Below are 12,591 nucleotides of genomic sequence, written 5' to 3' on the forward strand. Positions count from 1 at the left end.
TAAATACTTGGCTTGTAAGATGGTGATAAGTACTGAGGAGAAAAAGCAGAGACTTTTAGTAGAAACATGTTTCAAATTTGGATGTAAGATAATATTATATAAGCACGAGTTTCTGTCTGGAGGCCAGATCTTGGCAGGAGGCCTCTCACCACAATGAAACATCACATCCCATATGTATCCACCCATCCACCCATCCATGCACACATCTACCATCCCCCCATCCATTCATGTATCCCCTCATCCATGCACCCATCCATCCATCCCCTCCTCCATCCATCCATCCAACCATCCACCTATCCAGACATCCCATCATCTATCCTTCCATATTCTGTCCTTTCCTTCCTTCTTTCATTTATCCAATCTACTTAGCCATCTGTGTGCCAGACCCCCCTCAAGTTCTACAGATACAAAAGTTATGAAATAATGAATCATAAGAAATATGCATTTGGTCATTAAGCTGACACAGATCAATGGAATAGATTTGAACATCCAGAAAAAAACCTGTATGTCTGTGGTCAACTGATTTTTGACAAGGGTTGCAATAAAATTAGTTATAAGAAACATATATTTGGTCTTTCATATGACCAAATATTGTTTCCCAGGTATATTTGGTCCTCATCCATGGCTCCTGAAAAAACTGCAGTCTTAGAGGTGAGAAGGGTATCTGGTCATGTGAATGAGAGACTTTGGGGACCCACCCAAGGGCAGGGGCTGGTTGAATCAGCCTATGGCCAGTACTTTAGTCAATCATGACTGTGCAATGAAGCCCTCACAAAACCCCCTGAGAAGAGCTTATTGCTCTCTGCAGTCTTGGATCCTGCTTCTCTGAGAGGGCTTCTGCGCTTTGGGAACCAGAAGGCTCCCACATGCCACCGGGCCAGGCCCTAAGCTCCGTGAGGATAGAAGCTCCTTTATTTGGGACCTTGCCCTATGTCTCCTTCCTTTTGGCTGTTAACTTGTCTCCTTTATGGTGTCCTTTATTAAACTGGTAAACATAAAGTGTTTTCCTGAGTTCTGTGAATCGCTCTAGCAAATTAATCAAGCCTAAGGGGGAGGTTGTTGGAACTTCCAATCCGTAGTAGGTAGGTCAGAAACTGGAACTACCTGTAGTAGGTAGGACAGATAACTGCCTGGGGCTTGCGACCAGCATCTGGAGTGCAGGGTGGAGGGCAGTCTTGTAGGACGGAGCCCTTCACCTGGGGAATGTGGTGCTGTCTCTGGGCGGATAGCGGCAGAATTGAGTTGAGTTCTTGGACACCCTGCTGGTATTTGATATTGTGTGTAGGAGACCCCCTCCCCTGATCCCCCACACATTGGAATCATGTCTGGGAAACCAAAAAGATGTACACTACAGTCATACTACTGCATACTATTACTGCCATGTATTCTATTGTGAAGGAGGAAAAAAACACCACAAGTGAACAAGACAGACACCACTATGGGATGAATTGTGTCTTCTTTCAAATTTATATGGACACTCTAGCCTCCAGTACCTCAGAATGTAACCATATTTAAAGACAGGGCTTTTAGAGCGGTAATTAAGTTAAAATGGGGTCTTTGGGTGGGCCCTAACCAATATGACTGGTGTTCTTAGAAGAAGAGGCAATCAGGACGTGGACTGAGACACTGGACACGTGCACACACACACACAGGACCATGTGAACACACAGTGAGAAGCTGCTTGTTTGCAGGCCAAGGAGACAGACCTCAGAAGAAGCCAAACCTGCTGACCTTGGTCTCAGATTTCCAGCCTCCAGAACTGCGAGAAACTTTTCTGCTGTTTAAGCCAGCCTGCCTGGAACTTTGTTCTGGCAGCCTTAGCGGACTAACACAGACATGACCACAGAAGCAGGTGTTCACAATTCGGAGACGGAAAAGGAAAAGTAGATAATTATAATGCGAACATATCTCTGCCTTGCTGCAAGTCCACCCATAGTGATACATTTGAATGCATCGTCGTTCTCTAATTAATCAAACACATATTTGTTGAGCACCTACTACATTTCTGTTGCTACACTAGACACTGGGGATAAAATGACAGAGAAGGTCAATATATCCATTGCCTTTACAAGTGCACAAGCTCTTCTCCCTATCAACTTAACACCATTCCGTACCCAGACCCAAATAGGGCGTGCAGTGGTGTGCGTGAGACAGGATTGTGGACTGTGGCTTTCGGTCTGTGCTCCACACTAATGGGCTGTGTGGCCTGGTCTGAGCCTCAGGTTACATCTTAAAGGCAATAACAACCCCCAGGTATGACTGTTGTGTGAATTAAATAAGATCACAGACATAAAGCAGAATAAGTACTCCATAGATGTTTGCTATGGTTATCACTGCACCCTCTGAAGCAGAGCCAATCAGATGATAATAAATATCATCACTAATATGGAGTGCTTTCTTGACACCAGAGAACCCCAAGTAATTTGCATATATTATCATTTTATATCTATGAAGCATCTTCCCTACTACCCCAAGCCTTCCCCAGTTTAATTTTCTGGTTTCTCATTTGTCTACTTAGCGTTTCATCACTCCCAGGAAAGCACTTAAAACCCAAGAGAGTGTGAGGGAGAGGCTGTAACCCTGTCGGGAAAGAACTAGTTCCCTTCTGCCCGCCCCTCCGGTGTGCACGCTGGCCCAGGCAGGCAGGAGGTGGTGTCTGGAGGGAAGGGTGCCACGAGGCCCTCCATTACAGCTGCAGTCACCAGCAGCACATGTGCCCGCACGCTCCCGTTGAGGTGGTGCGGTTGTCCCCGTATATGTCATTCCTGGCAGGTTTCTGGAGTTAAATTTCCTCCTGTGCCATTGGGAAGTAAGATCTGCTTCCCTTCCAAGGCACTGGAGCCAGAAGCCAGCAAGGAGCTGTTATCATGGAAACCACGTCTCCCCCCGGACCCCAAGGGGCACTCCTGGAAATGGTTCGGGATTTGATCACAGTCTTCAAGCATAAGAACTGTGGTTAAAAAGCTGTTATTTCCTCGCTTCTGATAAACGGTTGTTGAGAAACTGCCAGTTGCGGTTTCACTGGGGGAGATTAGACTGGAGGAGGACGTGGGCAGGAGAACAGGAAGGGATGACAGGATGGGGATCCCAAAGCCTCAGACCTGCCCCAAAGTGAGATGGCTGTTTCCTTGTCAAGAGTAAGACCGTCAAAAGGATACTGAGATTAGATAGGGTCACTCAGAAGTGACTCACCCTCTTGGGTTAGAAAGGAGGTTGAACTTTAAGAATAGAACTGATCCATACACCTGGGTAAGAATCATCAACTCTGAGGGTCTTGAAAAAGAATTCCAGATACACGAGTTGCAAACTCAGACACCTATAGGCATCAAGAAGAAAACACCGGTAAGCGAAGTTGAAATGCCTTGACGAGGCTTTGGGGGAACTGACAACGCACATGCCATCTAAGAGGTGGCAGCCCCCAGCTCCGGCTACTCACTGCCAGGTGGGGCTGCAGCTCCAGCACAGGCCAGTTACCCACTTTTCCAGGAAAAGCCCCAAATCTGGAACTTCAGGGGAAATCTCCTAGCATTTAACTGTAAGCTATGGATTCAAACATTTTTAAATTGCATTTAAAATTCAAACATGTCAACATTTTTAAGTAAAAAAAAAAAAATTTCAAAACTAAAATTTTTAACATCACAAATAAAACATGTCTGAAGGTCAAATCCCATCCATTCATTCCAGTTTGCAAACTACGCTGAGTACTGAAACTCGAAATTCCACCGGCAGATGGGAATTTTAATATATCATCAATTACCACCACAACAAAGGCACAGTAAGAACTTAGGACTTTTCCAGTACTTACTGTGTGCTTAGCAGTTTGCTTATATTACTCCATTAAGTCCTTAATTCACAACCCAAGGGTGTAGGAATTTATATCCCAACTTAGGAAACTGAGGCTCACAGAGGTTAACTCACATGTCCAAGGTCACACTTTACTGCACTGGAGTCTGCGCATAGTGAGTAATCCCTTCTGCAGTTGTCCTCTGCGGCACAGAACTCCCCAGACACCTCCAAGGCTTTGTCCTGCAAAATTTTGCCTTGCTATATGTGCTAAGCTTGTCTAATGCAGTGGTTTTTTTTTTTTTTCGAGGAACATTATGTTTACTAGGTTCCTCCCTTCACCAAGTCCCCCCGACAACCCCCATTACAGTCACTGTCCATCAGCGTAGTAAGATAATGCAGTGGTTTTTAACCCAGAGGCAATTTTGCCCTCCAGAGGACATTTGACAGTGTTTCTAGACATTTTTGATAGTCACAACTGGCAGTGGGCATAGGGAGGGACAGAGTGCTACTGGCACTCTAGCCGGTAGGGGCCAGGGATGTGAGTAAACACCCTACGTGCACAGGACAGCCCCCACCGCAGAGAACTATCCCACCCAAAGTGTCAATAGTGGCAGGATGACAGAGCCCTGTCTTAAAGGATTAGGGGAGGAATTGCTGAGGGTTACTAAGGAAATGAGAGGAGGAGGAGGAGAATACTAAAGATGATACTTATAAAAGCAGAGAAACTGTTCGAGTTACCACACGTTCTCAACCACACTGTTTGACTAGACCTTCGTGACATCCCTGAAACACATATTCTTATTCGTGTCAGAATCGTGCTCAGTAAGAAGCTCGTGCTAGGCCTGGAAAGTCCTGGAAGCGCTTTTCAGAAGCAGCTTGTCAGCCGGGACAGCACCCGGCAGGCCTCACCTTTCAGTGGCTTTGAAGCTGGCAGCTCATCCTCACCTCTGGGAGCTGCTGCTTCACAACTGGCTCAAATGCCTTCCCGCTCCCGGCAGACCAGACGCTGACATTTACACAGCACTTTACAATCTCCCTCAGTTAATCCAGCTGTTCCCCGGTCACTTCTCATTAAGTCGAGTGTAGCCTCCTTTTCACTTGTTCTGAATTAAAGTGTCACTTTGCCCAGCAAGGGGCTGCAGGTAGAAAGTACAAGCACAAAGCTTGGAAGCAAGGGAGGGAAAAGAGGATGGCCCCCAGGCGGCTGCCACCCTTTCCCAGAGCCACAGTGATACTGTCACCCACCACCCCCTCCCACCTGCAAGTTAAAACAAAAATCAGTCCCAGTATGTCTGGGATTTTTGAAAGCTGAGGGTATATTGCCCAGCTGGTGCAGGAAAATATTCGAACATCAGGTGGTTCTATAAATACCCTTCTTGGTGTTCCCTGGTTAGCCAACTTTCCCCGCTGTGCAGCCAAGGCCCACCCGGGATGTCCTCGGGAGAACTAGCTCACAGCCAATGTGCTGCTCTGATTTTGGCTGTCCTCCGTCAAGAAGTCCAAAGTCCCAGCTCCTCCTCCTCCCGGGCTTGATCTCAGGACGTAAGCACCGATTGCCTCGCCAAGGCATTCACTGGTTGACAAGTGGCTGCCCTGGCAATGGTGAAACGGTACCTGGCCTCCCTTTGGCAGCAAATCCAGGAGCAAGTGAAAAAGGAGCTGCGTATTGTAGTGGAAAGGACTGGGGTTTATATCCCCCGGCCTGGTCTCTTCCCAGCTATGGGATTCTGAGCAAGTGACTCAGCATCTCAGAGACTCTGTTTCTTCTCCTTTAAGATGGGTTGTCACTGGGGCTGTTTTCAAGATGCAATTAAATGACATGACAATATTTTCTAAAATTGTGGTGAAATACACCTAACAAAATCTGCCTTCATAACCATTTTTAAGTGTATGCTTCAGCGGCATTAAATACACTGTTGTGCAGCCATCACCACCACCCATGTCCAGAACTCTTCATCTTGCAAAATTGAAACTCAACTCCTGAAACAACTCCCCATTTCCCTGCCCCAACCGACATTCTACTTCCTGTCTCTATGAATTTGACTGTCCAGGCACCTCATGGAAGTGGAATTACACAGTACCTACCTTTGTGTGACTGGTTTATTTCATTTAGCATAATGCCTTTAAGGCTTGCCTATGTTGTAGCCTGTGTCAGAATATTCTTCCTCTTTAAGGCTGAATAATATTCCACTGTATGTATACAACACAACTCATTTGTCCATCTACTCATCCACTGATGGACACTTGGGTTTCTTCTCCATTTTAGCCTCTGCAAATAATGCTGCTATGAACATTGTTGTACAAATAGCTTTTTGAGTCCCTGCCTTCTGTTCTTTTAGATACACCTAGGAGTAGAATTGCCGAGTCATATGGTAATCCTAGTCGATTTTTTGAAGAATTGCCATACGGTATTCATTAGTGGCTGCACCATTTTACATTCCCACCAACAGTGCAAGAGGGTTTCAGTCTCTGCACATCCTCTCTAAGGCTTATTTTGTTTTCTCATAGCAGCCATCCTAAAGGAGGTGGTATCTCCCTTTGGTTTTTGCCTTGCATTTTCCTTATGACGAGTGATTCTGAGCATCTTTCATGTGCTTATTGGCCACATACAACAATATTTTTGATGAGTGCCTGGAAGATGCTGGGGACCAAGACCTGATGTCCATAATTACAAGTCTTGAAGATAAGAATTGTGACTCCAGGTGACTCTTCCCTGAGGGTCTGACTGCTTATCTGCTTCAGGACTTAGAGCCATTTAGAGGGAGGAAGCTGGTGCCTTCTCCAGCCTATTCTTTTTAGGCTGTGGGGAAGTCACCTCATTTCTCTGGGCCTCATCAGTATGCCCTGAAGATATATACATTCAAAAAATCTATAGGTGATGCGGAGGAGTCATACAGACCTGGGTTTGTGTCCAGCTCTGCCATTTATTAGCTGTATGATTTTGTCCAACTCATTAGATTCTAACATAAATGGAGCATTCCATGGATATTTGTGAAATAGATGCATGCATGAATGAATGCTGTCTTTCTCATCAACAAGGATTATACCTATTCCTGGAATATTCTATCAACTAGTAGAATTTGTTTGCAGAGTGGTTTTGCAGTTTTAAAAACACCTGGGATGCAGCATAGCTGAGTGGTTCAGAGTATATACTTATATATTTACAAACAAACAAATCTCAGCTTAAATCCTGGCTGGGCCAACACTATCCATGTGACCTTGGACAAGTTATGCAATCCTTCCCTGCCTTCGTTGCTCTAGTTTTAATATGGGAATGATAGGAATTCTCACTGTGCTAGCCAACCTCCAAGATGGTCCCCAACGATCATTGCTTCTGACGTTCAAGTTCTTATGCAGCAACTATTGAAAATGAGTATGGCCGACCTGCACATTCAATAAGATATTGCTGACATGATGGAGTGTGGCTTCTGAGCCTGTCAGAAAGGACACTGTAGCCTCTGCCTTGGAGTTTTGCTCTCTTTTGGATCAGTCAGTCTGGGGAAAGCCAGCCACCATGTCAAAGAGGACACTTAAGCAGCCCCATGGAGAGAGGTCTGCACAGCAGGGAACTGAAGTCTCCTTCCAACCCCAGTCAAACCTTCAGATGAGACTGCACCCTAATGAGATGCCCTAAACTAGAACCACTTAGCAAAATCACTCTCAAATTCCTGACCTTCAGAAACTGTGTACGAGATAGTAAATGTTTGTTGCTGTTTGAAGGTGCCAAGTGTTGGGGTGATGTGTTATGCAGTGATAGACCCCTTGGACACTCACCTCACAGGGCCACTGTGAATTTTAGATGCATGTGAAGGATTTGCCTACACAATGCCTGGCTCATAATAGTCAGGAAATATCACTGGTTATTGTTATTTTTGGCCATAAAAAGGAATTACTTGCTCTTTGCTTTGATTAAGAGACTTCAGATGGGGGTGTCAGTAAAAATACGCACCGGAAGAGGTATCAATGAGTTATTTAAAGCACAGATGATGCAGGGCTAAGAATATAACCTTTCTGTTATCCAAGCTAAAGAGAAGGGAGACAAGGCAAATAAAAATGTAAAAGTCTGAAGGTTCTTTCCAGTATCGCAAAGTTTGGAGTTAGTCAATGGCAAGGGCTGGGAGATCCAAATTAAACACAAACTATGAACATTGAGACATTCAGAGTATAAACAAGACATATTATTAGGGTCCCCTGTACTTTATAAAGTCTATAAAGTGCTTATGGAATTAGCTCTTTTAATTCTCACAGTAAAGCCTGCAGGATGGTTATTCATCTGTCCATTTTATGGATGGGCCAATTGAGGCTCAGAGGGCAACTTTCCCAGGAACATATAGTCGCCAGGTGCTAGTGATGGGTTTCAAACCCAGGCCTACCAGTCTTCTTGACTCAGGCTGAGCCCAGAGATCATTCCATGATGTTGCCTTTGGTCTCATCCCTCTCTCTGAACCCCAATTTCATTAAATGTAGAGTTTGGACCACATGTTCAGAAGCTTACTGCATGAGGCAGTTTATTTAAGTGAGAAAAGCAGGTCAATAGAGAATGATTTCTCTATTAAAAGGAAAACAAGGGCCCATGTACAACCATACATAGGAAATGACACCGGACCTCAGAGTTTGGAAGGCAATAGAGACTGATGAGGACTCTGGCAAACTGAAGGGCATAAATCTTCTCATGAGAGGGTCTTTTCCTTAGCTCTGTCCAGGTATTGCCATGCAGGTATATAAGCCCTGGACTGCCAGACTGCCTACTTCTTCAAGAGAAGCTTGAATCTCTATTTTATATAAATTACCACCAAGTTTAAAAGTTGGCTCAAAGAAAATAAAAATAAAACGAAACAGTATCTGAATCAAACACATGCATCTAGAAGCCAGTTCAACTGATGAGCCACCATTCTAGATAATTTGCAAGGTCCCAGCCAAGACAGGCTGTCCCTTCCAATACTCAGCAGGCACGGTTTGTTTACACAGGATACCGAGCCACCTCATAAATATTCCAAACTGGTTTTCATGTGCAGATGTGAGCTGTATCCTCAAATAAATTCCGGACTCTCTGAGGGCAGGGACCAAGTCCCTGGTTTCCCATAGGTCTCTGTTTTTGACTCTCCCAGTCGGAGGCACAGCCCCTCAGGGTGAGGGCTCATCCTCAGCTGGGCCAAAGGGTCAGGATGAATGACTGTCCCCAGGCGGTGGCTCTGGAGAGCTGGGAGGCTCAGATCATTTGGGGGCCGGGCTCTGGATCTTGGGAGGGCAGCTTCCATCACTCCTGGTGTTTGAAGGAAGTGAGGCAAGGGAATGAAGGTTAATGGCTTCCACTTATATCATGTCTGCCAGGTTTATAAACGAGGCTTCTATTTCCTTCGGGAATCCTACCTGCTGCTGGGCAGATGTGGCTGCTTTTGCAGAGGGAAGTGACTTCCTCCATATCATGCCAATGAACAGATAGGTTTCTCTGGATGTTCTCTCCTTAGACTCCCCAGTCCATCATGGCTGTGGCTTTGGGGGATAAAGTGCCTAATAGCATGGGTTTTGGGGCCACCATCCTTAGGTTCAAATCCCAGGCCCTCCACTTACAAATTAACAAAACTGGAATTGCTTCTTGATCATCCCTTGTGCCCGTAATGGTAAAGAATCTGTGCTTAAAATGATGCTTATGTCCTCCACCCACCAGGAGCTTATAATTTAACTGAGGAGATAGAACCAAAGGTTCAGTATAGATATGAGAAATTATGGTCCATGGCAGTAAATAATCATTAGCAAATGGGTTGTGCAAAAAGAAGCTCCATAAGAGCAGAAAGGAGGAGAAGAAAAGAGCACAGTGAGATTCATGCAGGAGGGTCAATACTTTAAAAACTTGGAGCTGGTAGAGAAGCAGGGATTTGGGGCAGGGAGCAGAGGGTCATTGATGAAATGCTATGTGTGCCCCCCTTGAGAAAGACAAGCTTGAACAGTGGTTAGAAGCATACACTTTGGAGACAGACCTGTGTTTGAATCCTGAATTTACCTCTGGATTCTCTTAGTTGAAAGTGACAGAGATACATCGTCAGCTGGCTTATGCAAAAGGAGCTTTACTGGTCACAGAATCAGGGGGTAGCTCACAGAAGAGGCTGACATAATGGGGCGACGCTTGGGACTTGAGAAACTGGCGGCCACGGGGATTGTCTGACTCTGTCTAACCCATTCCAGCTTTTTTCTGTCCCATGTCACACTCTCCTGCAGCAGACAGGCCTCCTCCATATGGTAGAGCACATGATACCTAAAAGCTCTGGAAAAGGGCATTCGAGTTCCATGGCCCTAGAGACCAGGCAATTTCTCCTCCAATTCCAAATAAGAAATCCTGGGGAAGAGCTCTGATTGGCTTGGCCTGATCACATAGCTTCCATGGGCCCTCCTCAGTGACCAGAGTATGGTCCTATGATTAGACAGGCCTGAGTCTCCAACAGAGTCCTGTGATTGACAGCTCATCAGGACCACAGTGGTAGGTGGAGACTTCCACTACCCCAAGAAGGATAGGATATTCATTTATGCTTTGTTTTGGGAAAAGGTCTTAGAATAATCTAGCCCAGTATTTCCCACACTTAGATGAGCTTGTTAAAGTTCATATTCCCAGGTATCACCGAAACTTCTAAACCTGTCTCCAGGAACTGAAGGCCAGAAAACTATGCTTTTAACCAGCTTTCCAAGTGACTCAGGGACCAGCTGAGTATGGGAATCACTGGTCAGTCTGTCCCAGTCCCATCATTATATTGAGGAAGAAACTGGGGCACAGAGAGGAAAGTGATTCCCTCCAAATCACAGATCCAGGAAGTGGCAAAAGAGAAATACGACTCTTGAGTCCCACCGCCCCCCCTCCCCACCCCCACCCCCGCTCTGCAGCCCCCTGCTCAGTCTCTTTACAGCTCATTGTCTTCCCCAGGCTGTTTGAATGTCTCTGCAAACCACAGAGGGAGGAGGGCTCAGTAGTATGTCCCCAGGACCTTTCTACAACCAGATTTCTCTCCTTTGGAATTCCAAACATTGACCCTCCCTGCACATACACAGCTAGACGCTCTTCCTCTCTCCCCAACAGCTGTGTCCTGCACAACACAACTGTAATCCACCACACAGGAACCGGGGTGGGGAGGAGAGACTAGTGGACAGCAGACAACTTGACATGATACAATGGGCTGCAGAGAAGGGCACTTCAGGCAGGGAGAATGGCCGGAGCCAAGACACGGAGGCAAGAACAGAGATGGAAAATACAAAGAATGGAAGCACCAGTGGCCTGGGACAGGAAGGAGGATTAAGGGAGATTGGAATTTAATACAGCCGGGGTATGATTGTGAAGGGATTTAACGTCATGTTCCTGGATAAGGAATCCTGTGAGGAAAAGGGACTTGTGGCCTTCTGAGGTGATGTGTATGTGCACACAAACCCAGTGAAATGCCTTTTAATACAGAGAAGCTGTTTAATAGCTATACCTATGTTCAATGGTCTGCCCCATAGAAATATGAATCAAATCCATTTTTTGACAGCTCTGACGCTGTATCAAATTCCATTATTAGAATTCTGAAAATGTTTTCAAAGACGGTATTGTAGATCCAATCCAAAAATATCTTCTTTGTAACACTAGCCCTGTGATAGGCACCTCCCTAGAAAGGTTCAGTGTTGGAAAATTCAGGAAATTCTGCCATCTGTTGCCTCTCATGGAAAATCTCAGTGATCATTAGCAGATTAAAGTCTCTGAGAAGTCTTGCAAAGACACCCATTGAACTTTGTTGAATTCAGTGTTCCCAAATCTTGATCACTGAAATCCTCTCTTGATTAATCTTACAAATAATCCTGTTGTGATGGAGTCAGTTACCCCGTGGCAATGGAGGCTGTGCTTGACTCCAATTTAAAACCGCCAGATAAGCCAGCCAGGAAACAAAGACCCCTGGGTGCAGCTGTAGAATTGCTTCTCTATTTTTACAGGAATTTCATTTAACAACTTACCTACTTTCTCACCGCACGTGCATACCTGGCTTCATGTGCAGATGTACGTTTGATAATTTGGAGGCAAGCCTATTAGAGCACTACACAAAAGAAGGAGTAGGGGAATTGCCTGATTAATTTTATGAAGTGAAGTTTTTCTCATTTATCTGGTTTCCAGGATCTGCTGTTTGCCTACAGCATTTTCCTCAGTGGTTTGTACTTTTCTTTTATTTCCTAACATCCCCAACACAGAATCCTAACATGCACTACGGACATCTTTTATTTGGCTTGACAAAGATTACAACGAGAGAAAGAGGTAAAGAATAAAAGAAAACACAGGTCTCCTGATGGAGGTTGGCACTATTTATTAACACCCGCTCTGTTTTCCACTCCGGTGTCAGTTACATTCTCAAGGGAGCAGATGCTGAGATAAAGCAAGAAGCACAAAAGGTCTTCTGGGGAGTAACACCCAGGAAGGAAAAGGGAAAGGAGCAGGTGTGGACCGAGGCAGCTGTCGGCCTGCAGTACAGGCCTGGAGGTCTCTACCTGCCCAGCGGGGAGCCCCGGAGCAAAGAGAACCTATTAGGAGAAGCAACCACCCTGCTCTAGTCTGCTTCTAGGAGTTTGACTCTTCTAGGTACATCACTAAGTGGAATTAGTCCTTCTGTGCTTGGCTATTCTCTTAGCTTAGTGTCCTGGGGCCAGGGTAGGGGAAATGGGGAGTTGCTGTTCAATTGGTATAAAGTTAGTTATGCAAGTTGAATATGTTCTGGATATCTGCCTGGCATATCTGTATTGGGCACTTAAAAATGGGGTAAGAGGGTAGATATACCAAGTGTTCACACACACACACAC

This window comes from Manis pentadactyla, chromosome 14, assembly GCF_030020395.1.
Source record: "Manis pentadactyla isolate mManPen7 chromosome 14, mManPen7.hap1, whole genome shotgun sequence".
NCBI classification, from domain to species: Eukaryota; Metazoa; Chordata; class Mammalia; order Pholidota; family Manidae; genus Manis; species Manis pentadactyla.